This window comes from Apodemus sylvaticus, chromosome 16, assembly GCF_947179515.1.
Source record: "Apodemus sylvaticus chromosome 16, mApoSyl1.1, whole genome shotgun sequence".
NCBI lineage: Eukaryota > Metazoa > Chordata > Mammalia > Rodentia > Muridae > Apodemus > Apodemus sylvaticus.
The window spans coordinates 57,601,306-57,621,149 of record NC_067487.1 but is presented as its reverse complement, the minus strand read 5'-3'; the positions used below and the strand labels follow the sequence as shown (position 1 = coordinate 57,621,149).

Below are 19,844 nucleotides of genomic sequence, written 5' to 3'. Positions count from 1 at the left end.
TCTAAATTTTATTCTCATACCTTCCATCTGAGAGTCTATATTGCTCGCTGCAAAGTCCCAGCATCAATAGGATTAAGTTTAGTAAATTATGACCACAATTTTTAATGCAGTGGGATAGTTTTTATTGGACCCCAACAAGAGCTGGGAATATGGCTTGGTCACCAAAGTGTTTGCCATGAAAGCATGGACTGGATTGGGTGCCTGGGTTTGCTGGCAAATTAGTCTAACCTATTGGAGAGTTCCAGACAAATGAAAGACATCTTCCAAAGGACGGGAAGTCCCTGAAGAATAATGCCTGAGGTTAACCTGTGGCGTCCATATACACACATGTACACTCAACATCATACAACTGCACACACACACAAACACATACACACAGAGAGAGAAAAAGAGCAAAAAATGAAGGTATAGTTTAATAACTGAGTGAATTATACATGCATACATGTGTAGCCTGGACCCCTATATAAAACACGTCCTTCTGTGGATCCCTCCTCTTTGAAATATTGCTATATAAAAGCAGATCAAGTTTCACATATTGCTCACACACATACACACACAGGAGAGGAATTTCTAAGCACTGCAGCCCTTAATGGAAATCAATACATCCTTATATCACTCTATAGCTCTTAAAAAGAAAGCCTGTCATAAGAATCAGAGAAACCAAAGTCACTTCAAGAGACAGCTTTCTACAAAAGAATCCCCTGGGTCAAAGCACTCATGTCAAGATCTGTGCCACTTTCACGGGAACACCTGAAGAGAGCCGCACCTTCCACGTGTTTATCTGCAAGTTGAAATGCTCGTGTGTATGCTATGCCGAGATGGGATTAAGGACACAAATATTCCTGGGCATATACATATGTGCTTATCACTATTAAGGGTCCCCAAAATAAAATTCTAGTTGTCACACAAAAGGTCAACTTCCTACAACTTTAAATGCAGGAAATACTTGGACAACACAGTTAAATGCTGTTTTAAGAATGGTTTTACCAAAGTCAGCTTTGCTGTCATTGGAAAGAGACAGAAGCTAGAATATAATTATATGATTTGTTTTTAAGACTATCATAGATCTTCTTATAGGAGAAAGAACATCAAAAACAAGGTTGTCTATTTGTCTGTCCACAGGGTACAGCATATTCAAAACTGGCCTGAAAAGAAAATGCTGTCTGGCGGTAGGCATCTCCTCCCTAGATAGTTGAGAATGAACCTTCATTGATTCAGTTCCACAAGATGTGAACGGTTCTCCCAACCTCTACTGTGTTCATTATCAAACATGCAATGGATCTCAAGCACTTCTTGAAAAGAACCATCTCCAACTCCCAGACACTCGGGTCTTGTGCTGCATCTCATTGCCCGTTGGTTTTGTAGTAAGAGGACCCTGAAGAATGAGTAGTCCGTCCACTCCAGGATCAAAGACAAATTAGGAGGGGGAGGGACCCCAGAGGGCACTTTTCAAAGAAACAGCCCTTTCAAAGGAGTGGGTGTAGTCATCTGAAGATGTCAGCTGGTGGCTGTTCATGACATAGATGTCCATTTAGGGGGGCCTCCAAGGAGAGACTCCTGACCAGCTTTAGATGTTTTGCCCTTAAATCCTATAGACAATGGAGTACCTGAAGAGTTAGTTACATAAGAGCGACTAGAAAAATGAAGAACCCGTCTGCAGTCAGACCGTACAGACGACACAGAGATGATTGGTTCCCTATTGTTGGTACCACTGGATGTCCTTATCCACATGTGTTTTTTTTTAAACTGCCAATTTGTTGTTGTTGTTGTTGTTGCTATTGCACTGAAATTTCTCAGAAGAAAACCTGTAATTATGGAAGCATGGAATGGAATGAGGGAGAGGATAAACACCCGTTGTCTGTGTGCCAGGGCAGAACTATTCTATACCTACATAGCGTTCACCATCCTGCCCATATCCCTGCCATATCCATTTTTACTCCCCCCCCCCAATATCAGCTGAATACAGACTTCTTGTTAAGACTTTCGCATGCCTCTTCTAAGAAGATAATCTCTCAAATGCCTCTATTCTATAATCTATATGTTCTTACATAATATCTCCAATCTTTTGAATTAAGGCCATATGGAAAAAGCTGGGGGAAACTACCAAATAAGGCTCTATCCTATAGACTTAATATTATAAAGTTGCTCTTTTCCATGACTAGGAAAATTGTGGCCACAAGGTGGCAATGTACCATAGACATTCAGCAAACTGTTCCATGCTTGCTCCTGCTAATAAATGTACCAAGAATTAGTGGCCGCCCCTTCAAAGCAATCGAGCGGGTTCGGGTCCATTCTACTTAGTTATTTTCTCTTAATTATTAGTGGCAGCTGCATAAAATACAAATATTTATTGTTTAAGGTCCATCAGCTTCTGCTGTCTGTTTTTCATTGGCTTGCAGAATTGCAATTAATTACTCTGGGGAAGAGCATTATATCGCAAATCAACAGAGGGTGGAAAAGTAGAAGAAGAAAAGAGGCCTTTCCTAAGCAGGAATTACGCCATCTCCTTATATATTTTCAATAGTTACAAAGGACATGGGACATATGTGGAAGAAAGAGAAAGAAATTAAAAGAGAAAGTGTGGGTGAAAAAGAAAAAACAAAACAAAACAAAACTCAACTCATCACAGAAATGAAAGCATAAACCAACATTCCATCGGCCGGGTGTTTTGTTTTGTCTTGTTTTTTCCCCCCATCAGAATCATAGCCTCAAGAGGAGACTACTATTTCAAACCTGGGAAGATTGAGGCAGTGAACAGTGAAGGCTGAAATGTCTCAAAACCAGGAGGAAAACCTATGAACAGAGCAGCACTCCAAGACCCCATTTCTTCCCTCTATCAATTCACGCCCCCAGAGGACTCTCTCTAAACATATCATTTTTCCAAATTTTCCGCAATGCCGGTGGCTTTAGTCTTTCTATAGTAATTAATCAAAGCGTTTCAAAATGGCCCACTGCAGCCTGGCACTTTATTTTCCATTTTTTGCAGGGATCCCAACACTTACAATCTCTTAAAAAATACTTCATCGCACCAGAGAGCTGACGGTACCTATCAGACTTGTCGTTTCAAACATCGCCATTTACCTGATTTCCATTCAATCTTTTCCACCTTCTCTATACCCTGATGATGATGGTGATCTACCAGTTTAACTAAAGACAGAGGATGTCCTGAACCTCTCACCGAGGCTCAGGACCATTGCTGAAACACTTCCAGGGTCTCTTCTTCAGCAGACTGCAGGCTACTACAGAGCCCAACCCCAATCCTTTGTCACCTAGCCTGCTGCTAGCCATAAACACATTGTACTCAAGAGGCCATCTGAAGAGATGCCTTTCTTTTATCTACCAATCAATCCTGATTTCTCATGACTGTAGCAGGTCCCCTCCCCCACTCCCCCCCCACCTCCCTACCCCCCCCACCTCCCCCCCCCACCCATACCCCCCCCCTCCCCGTGTCAAAGATAGACAATTGCTCTTGCTAGAAGCCAGTCCCAGGAACTACAAAAGCATCTTAGGGAACCAAAGTAGCATAGCCAAGAGAAATCTGTTAAAGTCGTGAAGGAAATTTCACAAAGACACTGGTCCTGAGACTGCTTGTCACGCTCAGTCCAGGTAGCAGCCTCACATCTATGTTTTCTGTAATCGTCTCCCTCATTCTGTTCACATCTATGTTTTCTGTACTCGTCTCCCTCATTGCTGTTCACATCTATGTTTTCTGTAATCGTCTCCCTCATTGCTGTTCACATCTATGTTTTCTGTAATCGTCTCCCTCATTCTGTTCACATCTATGTTTTCTGTAATCGTCTCCCTCATTGCTGTTCACATCTATGTTTTCTGTAATCGTCTCCCTCATTCTGTTCACATCTATGTTTTCTGTAATCGTCTCCCTCATTGCTGTTCACATCTATGTTTTCTGTAATCGTCTCCCATATTGCTGTTCACATCTATGTTTTCTGTAATCGTCTCCCTCACTGCTGTCTGGCCAAAGGCTGAGAAGAACAGAATGCATCATGGTTCCATGTGGCTCCTGCCTTCAATGAAGATGAACACAAGTGAGTCAAGGCATTTATGAGAGCATCTAATCTTTGGTCCCTCGACTTTTCCCATCACTCCTGCATCTGCAGGTGTAAACCAGGGGCACATTTTCCTGGGCTGGGTCCCCCTGCCATGGCGCCATCTTCCTACTTCTATAGTACACACTTTCACCATCCACAAACACAGCGCTTCCGGCTTAACTGCATTCCCCCACTTGGTCTTCAGACACTGGATGCCGAGCACATCCATTCTTCAATTCATGGTTTCAATGTGTTTACAAGGATCTTACAAAGAGACAGAGAGAGAGCCCAGACAGAAACTCATTTATCTTGGCTAATCAGCACACAAGCTTTATACACAGTCCTAACTCCAACAGTATGTCTGCTAACTCATCCTTCCCAATACAGCTCCAAACCCAGTCGCTCTCCATTTCACTCCCACCTTGTCCCTGACACAGTGACCACCCTTTAACAACCTTCCAAAGGTTTCTTCTGCCTTCTCACTAAGGAGAGGAGCCCGTGTGTGGTTTAAAGTATATGCATGATGCCCCCAATGGTCGTCTGGAGTCCTTTCCCAGATTCTCCTTCATTCAGAACAACTCTGGGTCTGCACGCTGGCCGGCCAGGCCCTACGACCTGCCTCACTCAGCCAATACTCTCCCGTATTCTCATTACACATTGTTCTCCTGCAGATCTGCAATGGCTGCAAACATCTTCCTAGGAGACACTCTGATCTAGCTTGCCTCCCCAGGACCCGGGCTCCATTGGAGGGGCAGTCTCCCCGGGAGGCTTTGGTGCTAACTGTAGAGAATGCCATACTCCTCACCTAAGTCTTCCCTCTTTTCTCTTCATATGCTTTATGTTTATCTATTGTCATTCTCCCCCATGGTGTGAGTAACAAGAAATTCTGCAAGTTTTTTTTCCTTCTGCCTCATGCCTACAATAGGACACATTAAAAAAGAAAGAAAAGAAGGCAGGAAGGAAGGAAGGAAGGGAGGGAGGGAGGGAGGGAGGGAGGGAGGGAGGGAGGAAGGAAGAAATACTTTTAGTATGAATAAATTAGTTGCTAATGTCTGAAATGTAGATGTAGTTAAAATATAATAGTAAAATAGAGAGCACATGCCATAAAGAGCCTTTATTGTTGAAAAAAACTAGAGATCATGTCAAACGTAATCAAAGAGGCGTCTCCAGTACTTTGGCAAAATTGAGCATTTCGTGTATGGGAGAGCCTTAGGTCATATCAAATGGCATCCTCTATAAGTGTCTTTTATATATACTAAACCAGTATGCTAATTTTTGAACAGGGCTATCTCTGAAGGTGATTCCTAAATAATGAATTATTCGACCTTTTAACTTTATCCCTACTGGCATATTCGCTTGTGCCCATCAATCCAATCTCTCCCTGCTCCATTCCTCTTTTCTGTAATTCTGCATTCATTCCCAAGATGTGACCCGCGCATTTTTAAAGACCCATCCAGAATGCATGTGCCCTAAGGCCAAAGTTCATGAGTTCAAAGGAATCACCAATGTATCTGCATTCATAATGGAACCACTGCTAAAGTCCTTTTTTGTGCTTAAAACAGAGAAAAGGATTGACTAGGAATGTAGGTTATGAAAACATTGCTCAGTTATTCTATTTCTTGATATTAAATATTCTAAAAAAAAAAACAAAGCCAAAGATTCAAAAATATCGGAATCACAAAACTGCTCAGACCTTGCTTCTAACTCCAATTAAGTACTTACCCTTTCTCTTCCTCTTCCTCACCACCCAATAAAGAATCAAATAGGCAACCTGGAATGACTTTACTGTATTTTAAAATAGATTTTACTATTAAGCCAAAGCTTTTAAAAAAAACTGATAAACAGACTTCGGTGGCTTGGACAGTCATTGCAGGATTGTCACTACCTCTTCAGTGGTAAGGTGCTCAGACCAGAGCTGGCACATAAGTGTCTCTATTAAAGTATTTAACTCTTAATGTATCATTTCCTCACCCACAGAACATTACTAACAATCATAATTATCTCCTGAGTTGGATGTAAGGATTATCAGATTTCATACATGTTCATGCCTAAGTATCTTGTAAAATAGAAGAAAGGGTGGCCTTTGTGCTTGCTGTAGCTACAGTCCATTTTACAGTCAGCTCTTCCATCACCCAGGTGAACATGTCTACATGGAAATTAAACCTGCTATAACTTTACTGGAGACTTTGGGTTTGTGTGTGTGTGTGTGTGTGTGTGTGTTTGTTTGTTTGTTTTCAGGATTTTTAGTTTGGTTTGGTTTTTGGTTTGTTTGTTTGTTTGTTTGTTTGTTTGTTTGCATAGCCTGAGAGAGAATAGGCCAGGGCACAGAATGCCTGACTCATGAGAAGTCACATTTTCTTGCCTTTGTGTCTGTTGTCAGCCACAGCATTTGGAAGGAGCCTTGAATCCATTCCAAATGCTCAGGGACAGAATTCGAAGGCCATGTCCCAGGCAAGCTACTTCTGTCTGAAGACTACACCTCAGGTAGTGAGGACATGCAGCTGAGGCGTGAAAGGGGCTGGCACATCCCAGCAATCCACAGCCTTAAACACTGGTGGCTCACTCTGGCACCGTCTCCCCAGGGCTCAGCTCAGTTCCTCCTCCTACCCGACAGGCAATGCGCATGGCTCCTCAGTCACCTGCACCTCAGAGTCACACTCTGCACTGCTCCAGAGTATGTAAGAAAACACTTCTCATTCACAGCACTGCCTAAAGAATAAGCCATGTCCCCTTACTGCTTCCTAATATCTAAGTATTGACCTGTCAGGCCACCAAAAGAGTGACAGTCCCAGCCCATACTGCACTGGGTCTGCTAATTGATTTTGCTGACAATCATTTTGGGTTACATTCCCCCCCCCCCCAGAACACAGGGCTTCCTCTTAATGATGCTGTAAGCAACATCCCTCCAGATCTAGCCGCTCAGATCCACAGTGTGCATGGAAGGGATGCACACCACCGGGCCCTGATCAACACTCATCTCCACCTAGAAATATTTAGTAAGCAGTTTTGTTGCTATTGCTGTTTTCTTCTTTGAAATAGTCCCTAGGCCAGGTTGGCCTCAAATTCAAGACCTATCTGCCCACCCTGGCTTCCTGATGACTAGGATTAATACAGATGTGCACAGCTGTACGCAGCTTATGAGGCAGCGTCATGCCAGGTTCAGTTTTGGGCATGGGAGTAAGTGGACAGACAGCAAACAACACAGACTCCCTAGGAGGTGCAGCCAAGCCTGGAGAGAGACACTGGAAAGATGCTTTCAGGCCTCACTCAGCTCTAAAACCAGTGTCCTTGCTGCTGCGCTGTGGGAGGGCTTTCCCTTGGGAACTACATATCTAGCAATGTTTCCCTAGACACCTTAAGCCAAGTCTCTGACTCCTCAACAGGAAGTGCAATGTGTCCCATCTCCAATCATAACTTTATGCAGTCAGACTTCATTTTATCTTCTAAAGTAGGATTTGTGGAGATTTTTACATATACACACTCTTACATACACATTCACACATACACACATATATACATGCATACACATTCACTCCTTCTCCCTCTCACACACACAAATGCACACGTATCCACACATGCACATTCAGTCTCACAAATACACATACACAAACACACTGTCACACATAAACATGTACATACACACACACAAGCTCATTTTCTCTGTCTCTGTCTCTCTGTCTCTGTCTCTGTCTCTGTCTCTCTCTCTCTCTCTCTTACACACAGACACACACACACACACACATACACACACACTGGCAGAGGCAGTGCATGGAACCACTCCTGGACCTCACAATTTGGGGAAATGAGCAATGCAGTATCTGAATCCAGAGATGCTACTAAATTTAACTTGCCAAGCACTGGGCTGGCCCAACAGCGAAGACGTCCTGGAGCTCTATGTCAAGGTGCCAGAGCTGAGGTCCCTCACTCTCTGCTTGCTTTACTCTGGGTTATCTTCATCTGTTTTCACATTATCCCCCCTGACTAACTTATGTGTTGTAGGAGGTTACCTTATGAGAACACAGCAGGCGAGGCCAGCCTGTACTAAAAGGCCTGTCTGAAAAAAAACAAAACAAAACAAAAAAACAAAAACAAAAACAAACAAACAAACAAACAAAAAAAACCCGCTTGAGACCAAAAAGAAAATGGAGGAAAAGAATAGGGTCAGCAAAACCCTTCATGTTTACAAGGTCTGGCAAGCCAAGAGTTCCCCAGGTCCTAACTTATTCAAATGATTTGTTTATTGCAGATCACTTTCTCAATGAATGGACTTATCTTCAAATAGTGCATTAATAGAATATATTTACACCACAAAGTATACCAGATAACAACATCATTTTCTATCTTTGATATCTGTCAGGAGGGAAAAGTCCAGAAATTTGAGATTCACCTGCCTCATCTCCCAAATACCAGGATTACAGGCATGCACACCCCCATGTCTGGCTTCTTTGATTCCCAAACTCCTCTCCTGGGATCATGAACATAATCAGCAGTATAAAATAAGTTTTAGAAATGTCCTGAAATGTGTTGGATCAAACTGTAACAGCATTCACCTGAACTGAGCAGTACCACAAGGTTCACTGCTTAAGAACATTGATTTTCTTTCCTCCCTTCTGAGTGAAATATGCAAATTACCTTGATAACGCTACCTCTCTTGCCTGTCAACTTCAAGAAGGTCAATTCCCTTGCTCATGAACATCTTCACAAACACATACTCGGCAACCACCAGCAAGAAATCATGGTCATAGCCCGAGGAAGGGTATTAGGCAGTGGACATTTAATCGCAACCAAGAATGATGTGTATATTAAGCAGCAAGTTCAATCATTCAAAGATATGAAAAACAGCTAACATTATCTGACAGCCTTAAAGCATGGCATTTACCCATGCACCTTTCAGAATATTAATTGCCTCAAAGTTTGGCTCAGGAACAATGACACTGGGGAAAACACAGGAAACAAACAACTTGACTTTGCATATATGGATCACATTTTTTTTCCTGCCATCTTGATATTCTAGATGTTTCCCTGACCTTTATTTAGGGATCTAATCTATGCCTGAGGTTGTTTACTTAACTGACGTCGTTAAAGCCCCTTGATACCATCCTGTCCCCAACAGCAATATAACTAAAAAGTCTGATCCTGGTTAACAAGCAAGAGAAAACATTTCCCCTGGGTTATTTTCCTTCAGTATAAACCAGAATGGAAAAGTCTCACACGTGGATCACAGAGGCTATCGGGATATAACAACTTCACCTTTTCTCAGGGTTAGGTTTTATTAATATTTCTAACTTACCAAGTGGGGAAACAGATCCACAAGGATTCAACATCTTCAGCTCACTAAGAGGTAACCTTGTGGATCAAGTTCCAGTATCCTTAACTCTAAAGCCTCCTTAACTCTAAAGCCCGATTACTTCCGTGGTCTCAAACTCTCTCCCTGACAGGGGCTACCATGGTAAAGCACATACGTCTGGGGAATCAACTGGGAAAACTCCTGGAGAAATTCAGATGCTGAAATTCTGCTGTCAACAAGTCCAAAGGATCCAGCTAAAACCCAGGCGGCAGCCTATCAGGTGGATTTCTAGGCTCAGCACATAGTAGTGTGAACAGCCATAAAGAATGTATAGCTAGACTCCAATTCTCTGATATTACTGGAAAGGCTGAGGACCACACAAGATACAAACATAGTTGGTGTGTGCATTTGACCAGAGCCTAGACCTAACTTACTGCAGATCCTGCTATGCACCCTTGTGTACTTTGCCCCCCGAAGCCTCTACACTCCCAGCATGAAGCTGCTGTTTCAATCAACTTAAATGATTTCCAGTGGTTTTCTAATTATGTACAGTTTGTCAATCCAAAGTTGTCCTAAAAACATGATCCAAATCCCTATTACAGACAATGGCTAAGAACTAAAGATGTTAAACAAAAGGACAGTGTCCTGTTGCAGGATTTTCCCTGTCCAATTACATTAGTACAGAAGAGGGCTGTGGTTGGAGAGGGAATAGGGAAGCAGAGCTAAGAGTTACAGAGACAGAAAGCATCTCAGAGTAGGGGAGAAGCCAAGATGGAGGCAGATGGACAGGAAGAAGATCCTGTTCCCAAGTGGTTTTAACACCCACAAGTAACTATGATTTCACAAGGTTAGAAATATTGGGATAAAGCTTTTATCATTATCAATTGGCTCTGAAATTACTGTATTGGCATCTTGTAAATTGTGATTTTATTGATATATAAATCTGATTGGTTAATTAAGCTTTATGAGTCTGGATTCTACCGGGTTACTTGGGTATTGTGTTATGCCAACGTGAGGTTGGCAGTTCTATTTGGTTACTGGAGTGTGGGACCTCTGGTTTCAGGGAAATGTGACAGAGAGGGAAGTAGTGACTCATGGGACAAGTGAGCTGCTGCTGCTGGGGGTCGGAGGTGGGGGTAGGGGGTGGGCACTAGGTCCAGAGAGCTGGTGGTGGTGGCAGGAGTGCGAGAGCATGGTCCGACCCCACAGAGTGATGGCGGGTTCATTTTGTAAATATTTCCCGCAACAATGTCCACAAACAAAACTACTACGACAAAACCACACAGTAGATGCTGAGAGAGATGTTCGGGACGGTAGGGCTTTAAGTACATGGTGGTCTGGCAGCTGATTAATTAGGTCTCCTTACTGTGTTGTCAGAGCAGTACTGCATTACTATTGCCTTCACTCACAATTGCTCAAATAGATCACAGTCAGCAACTTGGAAGCTAGACCACAGAGGGGCATGGAGGAGTTATCTAAAGACATACTAGGTTTAATTCTGCTTTGCAATTTTTTTTCCTAAATTTCTATCTTTCTTTAGTCATCCATTGCTCCACAGGGGCCAGGTCCTCGGGAGCTGCCAACATGCCTCATCCACTTCCTGAAGGAATCAAGAAGATGACAAGGAAGAGATCAGTACTCTTGGTCAAGTGTCAGGGGTGAAACACATTTTCAGGACTACCTTATTTTCGTGTGTGTGTGTGTGTGTGTGTGTGTGTGTGTGTGTGCAGATACCCCCAGAAGCCACAAGAGGGCACTGGATCCCCTGGAGCTGGAATTCCAGGTAGTTACAGTAAGTCCCTCACCGTGGGTGGGATATCCTCTGGAAGAGAGGCAAGTGCTCTTAACCAATGGGCAACCTCTCCAGTCTAAAAGCAAAGTGTTTTTTTTTTTTAATTTCATCTGTGAAATAAAGATAACTGTATCCTCCACAGGGATATTAGTATAGATAGTCAGTATTAACCCCGAGTGTAATACAGCACAACAGTTAGATACTGCTTCTTCCAGTTCTTCCTTCTTAGGATTGTCCTTTTTGCTGGCCTTGGAATTTTTCTTTTATAACATGCAAAAAAAAAAAAAAACTAAAAGGAAACTTTATAAGCATTTTATTTATTTATTTATTTAGGTGGAGGGGGCTCGATTCTTCTTATAAAATAACAACCAATTTTTTTAACACAAAACTATAAACAAACAAACAAACAAACATTCATTTTGTAATTTCACATTAAGAGGAAACAGGCTTCAGAGGTAAGTCAGCAGTGGACAGAGTTGAAGACTGAACTCTGACCCAAAAGTCAAAATGAATGTTCCTTAGAACCATGAGTGACAAGTGACCCGGGAGCCCAGGGCCATCATCAGGCTGAAACAAACATACTTGAGAAAGACAGAGAGACGATCACTAAAAGCACACCAAATGTGACAGTCAACAAATGGCTCCAGGGACAGAGGGTGCCAGGACACAGGACTGCCCGCCTTTATCCGCTCTCTTTCTCCTTAAGGAAGGGAAAATCATCAGAGAATCTGAGAGGACAGTAGAAGGAAGAGAAAGAAAGGACTGGGGATGGAGACAGAGAGAGAAAGATCAACAAGAAGAATTCAGGAAACATGGCAAATGTCCCACATGTTCCGAGTCTGGGAGTCCCCCAGAGTCTCCCACCTTCCCCCCTCGGATGTCTGTGACAGAAGAAAAAGCTTGGCTTCTCTCTTAGCAACAATAATGCATAAAAGTACCGTTAATGCAAAGCGATTATCAGCAGATTTAATAAATGTGTGATCGTGACGGCTAATTTTGTCAACATGACACAGTCCACAGTCATCTGGACGGGGAGCCTCCTAGGCATGTCTGCAGCAGATTCTCTCGACTACTTGGAGGTGAGGAGGTCCACCCACCTGGGTGGCAGACCTTCCTGGCTTGAGTCCTGGGACGGAATAAAGAGACACAGAGCTGAGCGCAGGGTTTCCTCTCTGCCTCTGCCATCGTGTTGGCAGATGTGTGCTGGCCTGCACCCTTAAGGGTCAGCACTGTGAGCTCTCCTGCAAAGAATGAACTATTAACCTTTTACTGAAATAGGCCCTTACCCCTGTAAGTTGCTTTTGGCACAGTGTTGTATCCCAGCAATGAGAAAAGGACCTAAGACAATTATGAAATGCTTATCATGAGGTAAACCAACACAAATAATGAGAAACTAATATTTATAATAACAATTGTAAAATATACATTTTTTTTTTTGGTATTTTTCGAGACAGGGTTTCTCTGTGTAGCCCTGGCTGTCCTGGAACTCACTCTGTAGACCAGGCTGGCCTCGAACTCAGAAATCCACCTGCCTCTGCCTCCCAAGTTCTGGCATTAAAGGTGTGTATCACCACTGCCCTGCTTTAAAATAATTTAAGAATAAGGATTTTTAAAATCCTAAGGCCTTGAGTCATCAGCTGCTGGGTTAGCACTGCCGCATAGCTAGTTTCCAGCAGGCCAGGTATCTACCTGCCACCTCCCTTCTTTCCTGGAGAGTATTCTCCACTCCTCTATTACTATTCTTCCTGTCCTATGTTCCCAGCACTTGAGGTCTGTGGGTTTTTCTCACCTCTGAAATGCAGTCACAGCTGGGGACCTGCCCCATAAAGATGGCAGATCCCCAGCCTGCTACCATGGCCTGTGTAGTGCTGCGTGTCTGCCATGCCTCTACTAAAGCTACACCCTTCACTTAGGGCTTGCCGTAGAACTCTGCTTAATCATGCTGATATGTAGCTTTCCCGGGGATAGTTCATAGCATCCTAGGGCTGAACTCCAAGTCACCCTTCACTGCTTCGACTCCCAATCCCTAAGACTCAGGCCAACATGAACTGGAGGATCACGAAGTAGTGCATGACAGAAAGGCATGCAAGGGGAGGGAGAGAAGATATGAGAAAAACAGACAGACAGACAGACACAGAGGATAAGAAAAGGAGAGATGGTTTGGTGGACATCAGAGAAGATGAACCCAGCTATATGTATCTTCAAACTCTACTCTTCCTTAGCATTAAGAGCAATGGGAGAGATTTGACTGTTCCCTGAAATCCTGCTTTGCTCGTCAACCAAGAAGCAAACTCTCTCACACCCATTTCTTCTCCATGGAAGGTGGGAAGGTGAAGCTCTGCACAGGACCAATGCTCAGTTTATCAGGAAGAAAATGTTTCTAGGCAATGAGAGCATGGGACAAATACAAATGTCTTCAGCATCCACATGAAAAATCAAGCCAGGAGAATTCGAATTGATCCATTCTTATCTCCTTGTACTAAGCTCAACTCCAAGTGGATCAAGGACCTCCACATAAAACCAGACACACTGAAACTAATAGAAAAGAAACTGGGGAAATCCCTTGAGGACATAGGCACAGGGGAAAAGTTCATGAACAGAACCCCAATAGTTATACTCTAAGATCAAGAATTGACAAATGGGATCTCATATAATTACAAAGTTTCTGTAAGGCAAAGGACACTGTCAAAAGGACAAAACAGCAATCAACAAATTGGGAAAAGATCTTCACCAATCCTACATCTGATAGAGGGCTAATATCCAATATATACAAAGAACTCAAGAAGTTAGACCCCAGGGAACCAAATAACCCTATTAAAAATGGGGTACAGAGCTAAACAAAGAATTTTCACCTGAAGAAATTCGGATAGCCGAGAAGCACCTTAAGAAATGCTCAACATCATTAGTCATTAGGGAAATGCAAATCAAAACAACCCTGAGATTTCACCTCACACCAGTCAGAATGGCTAAGGTTAAAAACTCAGGAGACAGCAGGTGTTGGCGAGGGTGTGGAGGAAGAGGAACACTCCTTCACTGCTAGTGGGATTGTAAGATAGTACAACGACTATGGAAATCAGTCTGGCAGTTCCTAAGAAAACTGGGCATGGCACTTCCGGAAGACCCTGCTATACCACTCCTGGGCATATATCCAGAGGATTCCCCAGCATGCAATAAGGACACATGCTCCACTATGTTCATAGCAGCCTTATTTATAATAGCCAGAAGCTGGAAAGAACCCAGATATCCCTCAATGGAAGAACAGATAAGGAAAATGTGGTATATATACACAATGGAGTACTATTCAGCAATTAAAAACAATGAATTCATGAATTTTTAGGCAAATGGATGGAACTGGAAAATATCATCCTAAGCGAGGTAACGCAATCACAAAAGAATACACATGGTATGCAATCATTGATAAGTGGATATTAATTAGCCCTGAAGCTCTGAATACTGAAGATATAATTAGCATATCAAATGATTCCCATGAAGAAGGAAGAAGAGGGCCCTAATCCTGGAAAGGCTTGATCCATCATTGTAGTGGAGTACCAGGACAGAGAAAAGGGAGGGGGAAAGATAGGAGAATGGATGGAGAGAAGAGGACTTATGGGACATATGGGGAGGGGGGAACTGGGAAAGGGGAAAGCTTTTGGATTGTAAACAAAGAATATAGAAAATTAAAAAAAAAGATATATATATATATAAAGAAAAATCAAGCCAGGAAATGCCTTTTTGTTTGTTTGTTTTTGTTTTTGTTTTTTGCACCTTGGGTAGAAGCTCTTAATGGCACAAAAGGAAGTATTCACCAGAACCACAGGGTGGTGAAAGCAGCAAACAATTCACAGTCAAGAGTCTCTGGGGCCCTCCCCTAAGGACCAGGTAGAGTACCATAAATAAGACCAACAGGGCTGCTGGGAAAGGGTTTTATCATAACCCCCTCCCCAACACACACATCTACATAAACAAAGCCTGGAACTATTATTTAAAATCACACCCAATTTTATCCAATAAGAAAGAATACTATTTCCCTTCCTCCTAAAGAACAAAATCAAAACAGCATCATGGCACATGAACCACAGGAAAAAGCTGACAGGCTACAGTGTCAACCTTGGAAAATGTGAACACACGGACATCTGACAGAGTCTGAAAATAGTCTCAGGCGGACGAGCCACAAAGCCACGGTACACCCAGCCTCTGACCTAGCTCCGTCTTCCGTGCCATGGCTCTGTATCTCCCTTCCTGCTCACATCTCACTGGTGAGAGGCTTCTGCCCTCAACTCCTGTGTATCTGAAGGCTGAAATCAAAAGACATGCTCAGAGAAAGTTGCAGGTTTGAACTTCAAATCTGCCTGCGAGCATAGAACTCCACTCTGCGGACACGGGAGTGTTCTTTTCAAGAAATCTAGTGCTCTGGGGTGGAATGGGGGTGGGGATGGTGGGAAAATGGACAGGGGGTGGCTAATGAATGGAGGTGGGGCGATTTCTAATGTTCATTTACTTTACCTGTAATCAATATATTTAACTTTAGCCAGTAGAGGAATCCGAATACTTTCAGCACACAGAGGTGATGACTGTTTGCGGCAATGGCTGTGCCACTTGCCCTGACCTGATCCTTACACACTACATACACACAGGCCCTGCAATGCCACAATGTAAACAGATGGACAATTATAATGAGCTGATTTAAAGTAATTTAAGAACCTGAATTTACAATAGACCAATTCTATTTTTTCCTACTTATGTGAGGTTTTTAAGCAATGGATTTCTCTGACAGGTGCTTATTTAAAAATTAACAAAATCTAGCTCATACCATGGGAACGAGGGCTCTTACTAATAAGGTCACACCTGTTTGACCTGTCCTCTTAGGGATGCACACACCTTATTATACATACAGTATCAGGGATCTCAGAAGCCAGGCTGCCCCCTTACCAGCATTATGGGCTTCTTTGGTCTCAAGTTCCATATCTCTCTACAAGTTAAAGCTATCCTTCCATTGCTAAGGAGCCTAGGTGTAACCTAGTGTAAGCCACCAGCACCACTAACATCATTCCTGACCTTCCCCATAAGTGCTGTTTCAGACATTGGCAAAGGACAGCCCACACACCAAATAAACCGTTGATGGACCACTGGTACTTACATCTTATGTCCTTGATGATTGGAACTGAACTTGGGTGTGTGGCAGCCCACAAAACTGAAAATACTAACCATCCAGACTTTTATCAAACAAGTTTGCAGGTGCCTGGCTCACTTACAAAATTCACCAAGCACTGACTTATGCCCCAGACATGGCTGGTAGTGGCTAACACATAATGTCTTTCTTTACATAGTGATACTGGCTATAAAGAAAATGGAGAAAATGGGTCAGAGTGAAGACATTTAAATACTGGTAGTTAGAGGTGATTGCTCTGATCAAGTTGGGGTGGGTGGAGATACCTAAAGAGAATTGAGGCAGAAGGGACTGGGCTATACATGAAAGTGTCGTTTCCAGACCACACCTGGCGACTACCAGACCCAGACACAAGAGTGAGTTTTGTTTTGTTTTTAAGGTAGCAAGGCGACTAGGAAGTGTCCTCTGAAGTGTCCTTTGTTTCTGGTCTGAATGCCTGGCCCTCCCCCAGCCAGACCAGGTACCATCCCCACGAGACTCTGCAGGTCAGCTCACTTCAGCTTTGAAACCTCTGACACAGTATTTTCATCAGGGAACTTCAATGATTTAACGAAGGCATCAAAGTTGCGAGCATCGGTAGCTGCTGACTCCTGCCCCTCCCACACCACCCCCATTTATGCAGGCAACCCCAGCACTGCAGCGCGTAGTCCACACTGACACAAGCCACTGGAGACATGAAAGCGACTCTTGTCTACACCTGCCTTCTTTTCAATTCTTTTGTATGTTTCAATGAGCTTCTCACTGTATTTCTGTACCACCTCCACACCACGATCCCCTAAGCCCCACAAGACTACCTCCAAAAGGGAGAGAGGAATGGGTGTTTGCAGGAGGCCTGTGGGCAAAGACCGACATGGGGAGATGATGTTCACGGGAAGTGACAAAGTAGAGTGGTTATCTACCACGTGCAGTTCTGCAGTTCTGCGCTGAAGCAGGCGTGATTTAGATAGAAGACATAGTACGGAGTCCTGTGCTGTGTAACTCCAGGTCAGTCACCACCTAAGGTGCTGAACCAGGAAACATGGCAGCTCCCCCAGCGTTCCTGGTAATCTTGAGCATTTCACTGCTGTGCCCTCCTGTCTGTTGCTCTTTAGAGTTGCCATCAGCCCCTAATGGAGTGGTTCTCAATCTTCCTACTACTGTGACCCTTAAATATAGTTCCTCATGCCGTGGTGACCCCCAGCCATAAATTTACTTCACTGCTACTTGGTAACTGTACTTTTGCTACTGTTATGAACTGTGATGTAAATACCTGATATGCAGGATATTTGATATGCAGCCCCTAAAGGGTCCAGACCCACAGGTTCAGAACCACTGCTTTAATGCTTTTTTTCCCCTCAAGTGTTCACTCGTAACCAGAGTCCTATACCTTAGAGCAAAAGGAACACCTACCCATAGACACCCCTAGCAGCCCCTCCAGCTAAGGCTCCTGGTGGCTCTTCATAACTTCCTAGTAGTAAGCAGAAAGACAGTTAGATGAATTCACCAGTGTAGCCTTAAACTTAATACCAAGCAATCCCCAAATCCTTCACGGTAAAGGTACACAACATCAGGTCCTAGAAGACACAGAGCTCTATATCCACAGATGTCATCTGTAGAGAGCAGAACTTCCAAAAATGGTGGTGAGAACAGAAAAAAACAAGCACTTGGTATAAATAACACAATACCACAGCTTAGCCAATGTTTAATCTTAATCACTACCTAGTCTTAGGCCTCATCTCTCATCTGCTTCCCTAACACTCAGATAACAGATTCACCAAGGAGCAAAGCAATGCACTGTGGAGGCAGAAGGAGACTGAATGAACTTGCAGTGACCTTTCCTACAGAAAATGAAAGCATTGGCTATTTCAAACTTCCTTTAGCATGGCGCTTGGGAGAGGCCCAGACTTTCATCGCCCACTACTGTTCCTTTACGAAGAAGCACTGTCTTACCCATCTCCTCTTCCTCTCCCACAAGAATCTCTGCTCTAGAGGTCAAGGAAAATAATCAAAACTGACTGTCCACCCCCACCCAACACATACACAGCTGAAGCAGGATGGAGCTAACAAGCCAGTGTTATCTATCTGAAAGTATGAGATAATTTTACATCCATGTTACATAAATGACATTTCACTGAAATGTGAAGTAAATGCACCATATGTAAATATACGTCCTTTCTTCCCCCAGGGAATGGGAATAGGGAAAAAGTAAAAAAAGTCAACCTTGAAGATTATTTCTGAAACTTAGACGGGGTTATTACACAAATCACACGAACACAATTAAGTGGTGGCATTTTTCATTTGTTAATAAGGCACTGTGGCTAATTAAAGAAAAAGAAAGAGATCTATAGGAAGATGACAATGAAGGCATCAATAATTCAAGACTTCAATAACTGCTCTCCAAGAGGGAAGTACTCCACCTGAAATCTTTTAAGGAATTTTATAATTCAAAATCTTAGGCAGTCACAATATCTCATAGTCAAAATTTAATCAACAGCAATGGTATTTAGTCAAGTTTGAAACAAAAGGTCAAAGAAGTTAGATAAAAGAAATATAAACAACAGAAATATTCAGCAAAAGCCCCAAAGGCAGGCTAGCAAGACATCTTCCTCAGGAAAGTGCTTACCACACAGGCATGTGAACCTGTGCTCAATCCCCAGACAATAGAATAATTCTGGAGTATAGAATGTTTGTAGAAGAGATACTGGGTTGGAGTGACAACTCAAACTTGCTGGCCAGAAGTTTTAGCCTGAAGTGAACTCCAGGGCAATAAACTGACCCTGTCTCAAAAACAGATTGGATGCCTCTGAGGAACCAGAGCTAAGTTTGATGTCTCTCATCCACATATGCAATGCACCACACACATGAATGCACATACTCATATACACACACACTTCAGAACACAGACCTGAGTCCCAACATTTTCACTGTAGAAGAGAACACAGAGTGGATGACCTACTCTGCTCTGCAGGTAAATATGTTGAATAGAAACTCCTTCCACCCCCACTCTTTTCTGGGTCCTGCTTTATTCCCAAAGTTAGCAACTTGAATGTGTATCATTTTCTGGTAAATCCTCAAAGGCTGGGAGAGTGTCTGCACTTAGTAGATGCAGGAGCCATGAGTGCTAAAGAGACTATTTTGAGGGTTCCACATTGTAGACACAAAATAATCAAGTACTCTGCCCAGTGAGTATGAGAGAAGCTAACGCGCACCTTTCCCAGGCTGAAGCACTCCTTTACACACTTACAAGACCATCCTCATGTCTGTTTCAGCACCTGCTTGCTCTGGATAGGAGTGGCTCCAAGAGCACATCCCAGAGTGACGACTACACCAAGCAGAGCCCTAGTTATGAAACATGAACAAGAAATAATTGAAACATATACACATGAAGCCCTCGAGAGTCTGAGGCTGTTAAGTGGCCCTCTTGGCTTATGGTACAGGCATGTATTAAAATTTGTGGCTAAGTATGTCTATTCCTCAGGCAGGGCTTCTACAGTGTGTGCTCTAAGGGGATCTGCTTGCACTCAAGGGGGCTCCTTCCTCCCTGATACTAAGTCAAATCTCTGCTCTTAA

The 19,844-nt window shown here is 43.2% G+C and overlaps 1 protein-coding gene across 2 annotated transcripts in view; it reads right to left on the bottom strand.

Moving 5' to 3' along the window:
- Positions 1-19,844, bottom strand: part of Mast4 (microtubule associated serine/threonine kinase family member 4) — a 606,534-nt gene that overhangs the window by 441,749 nt on the left and 144,941 nt on the right. The window lies entirely within an intron of this gene.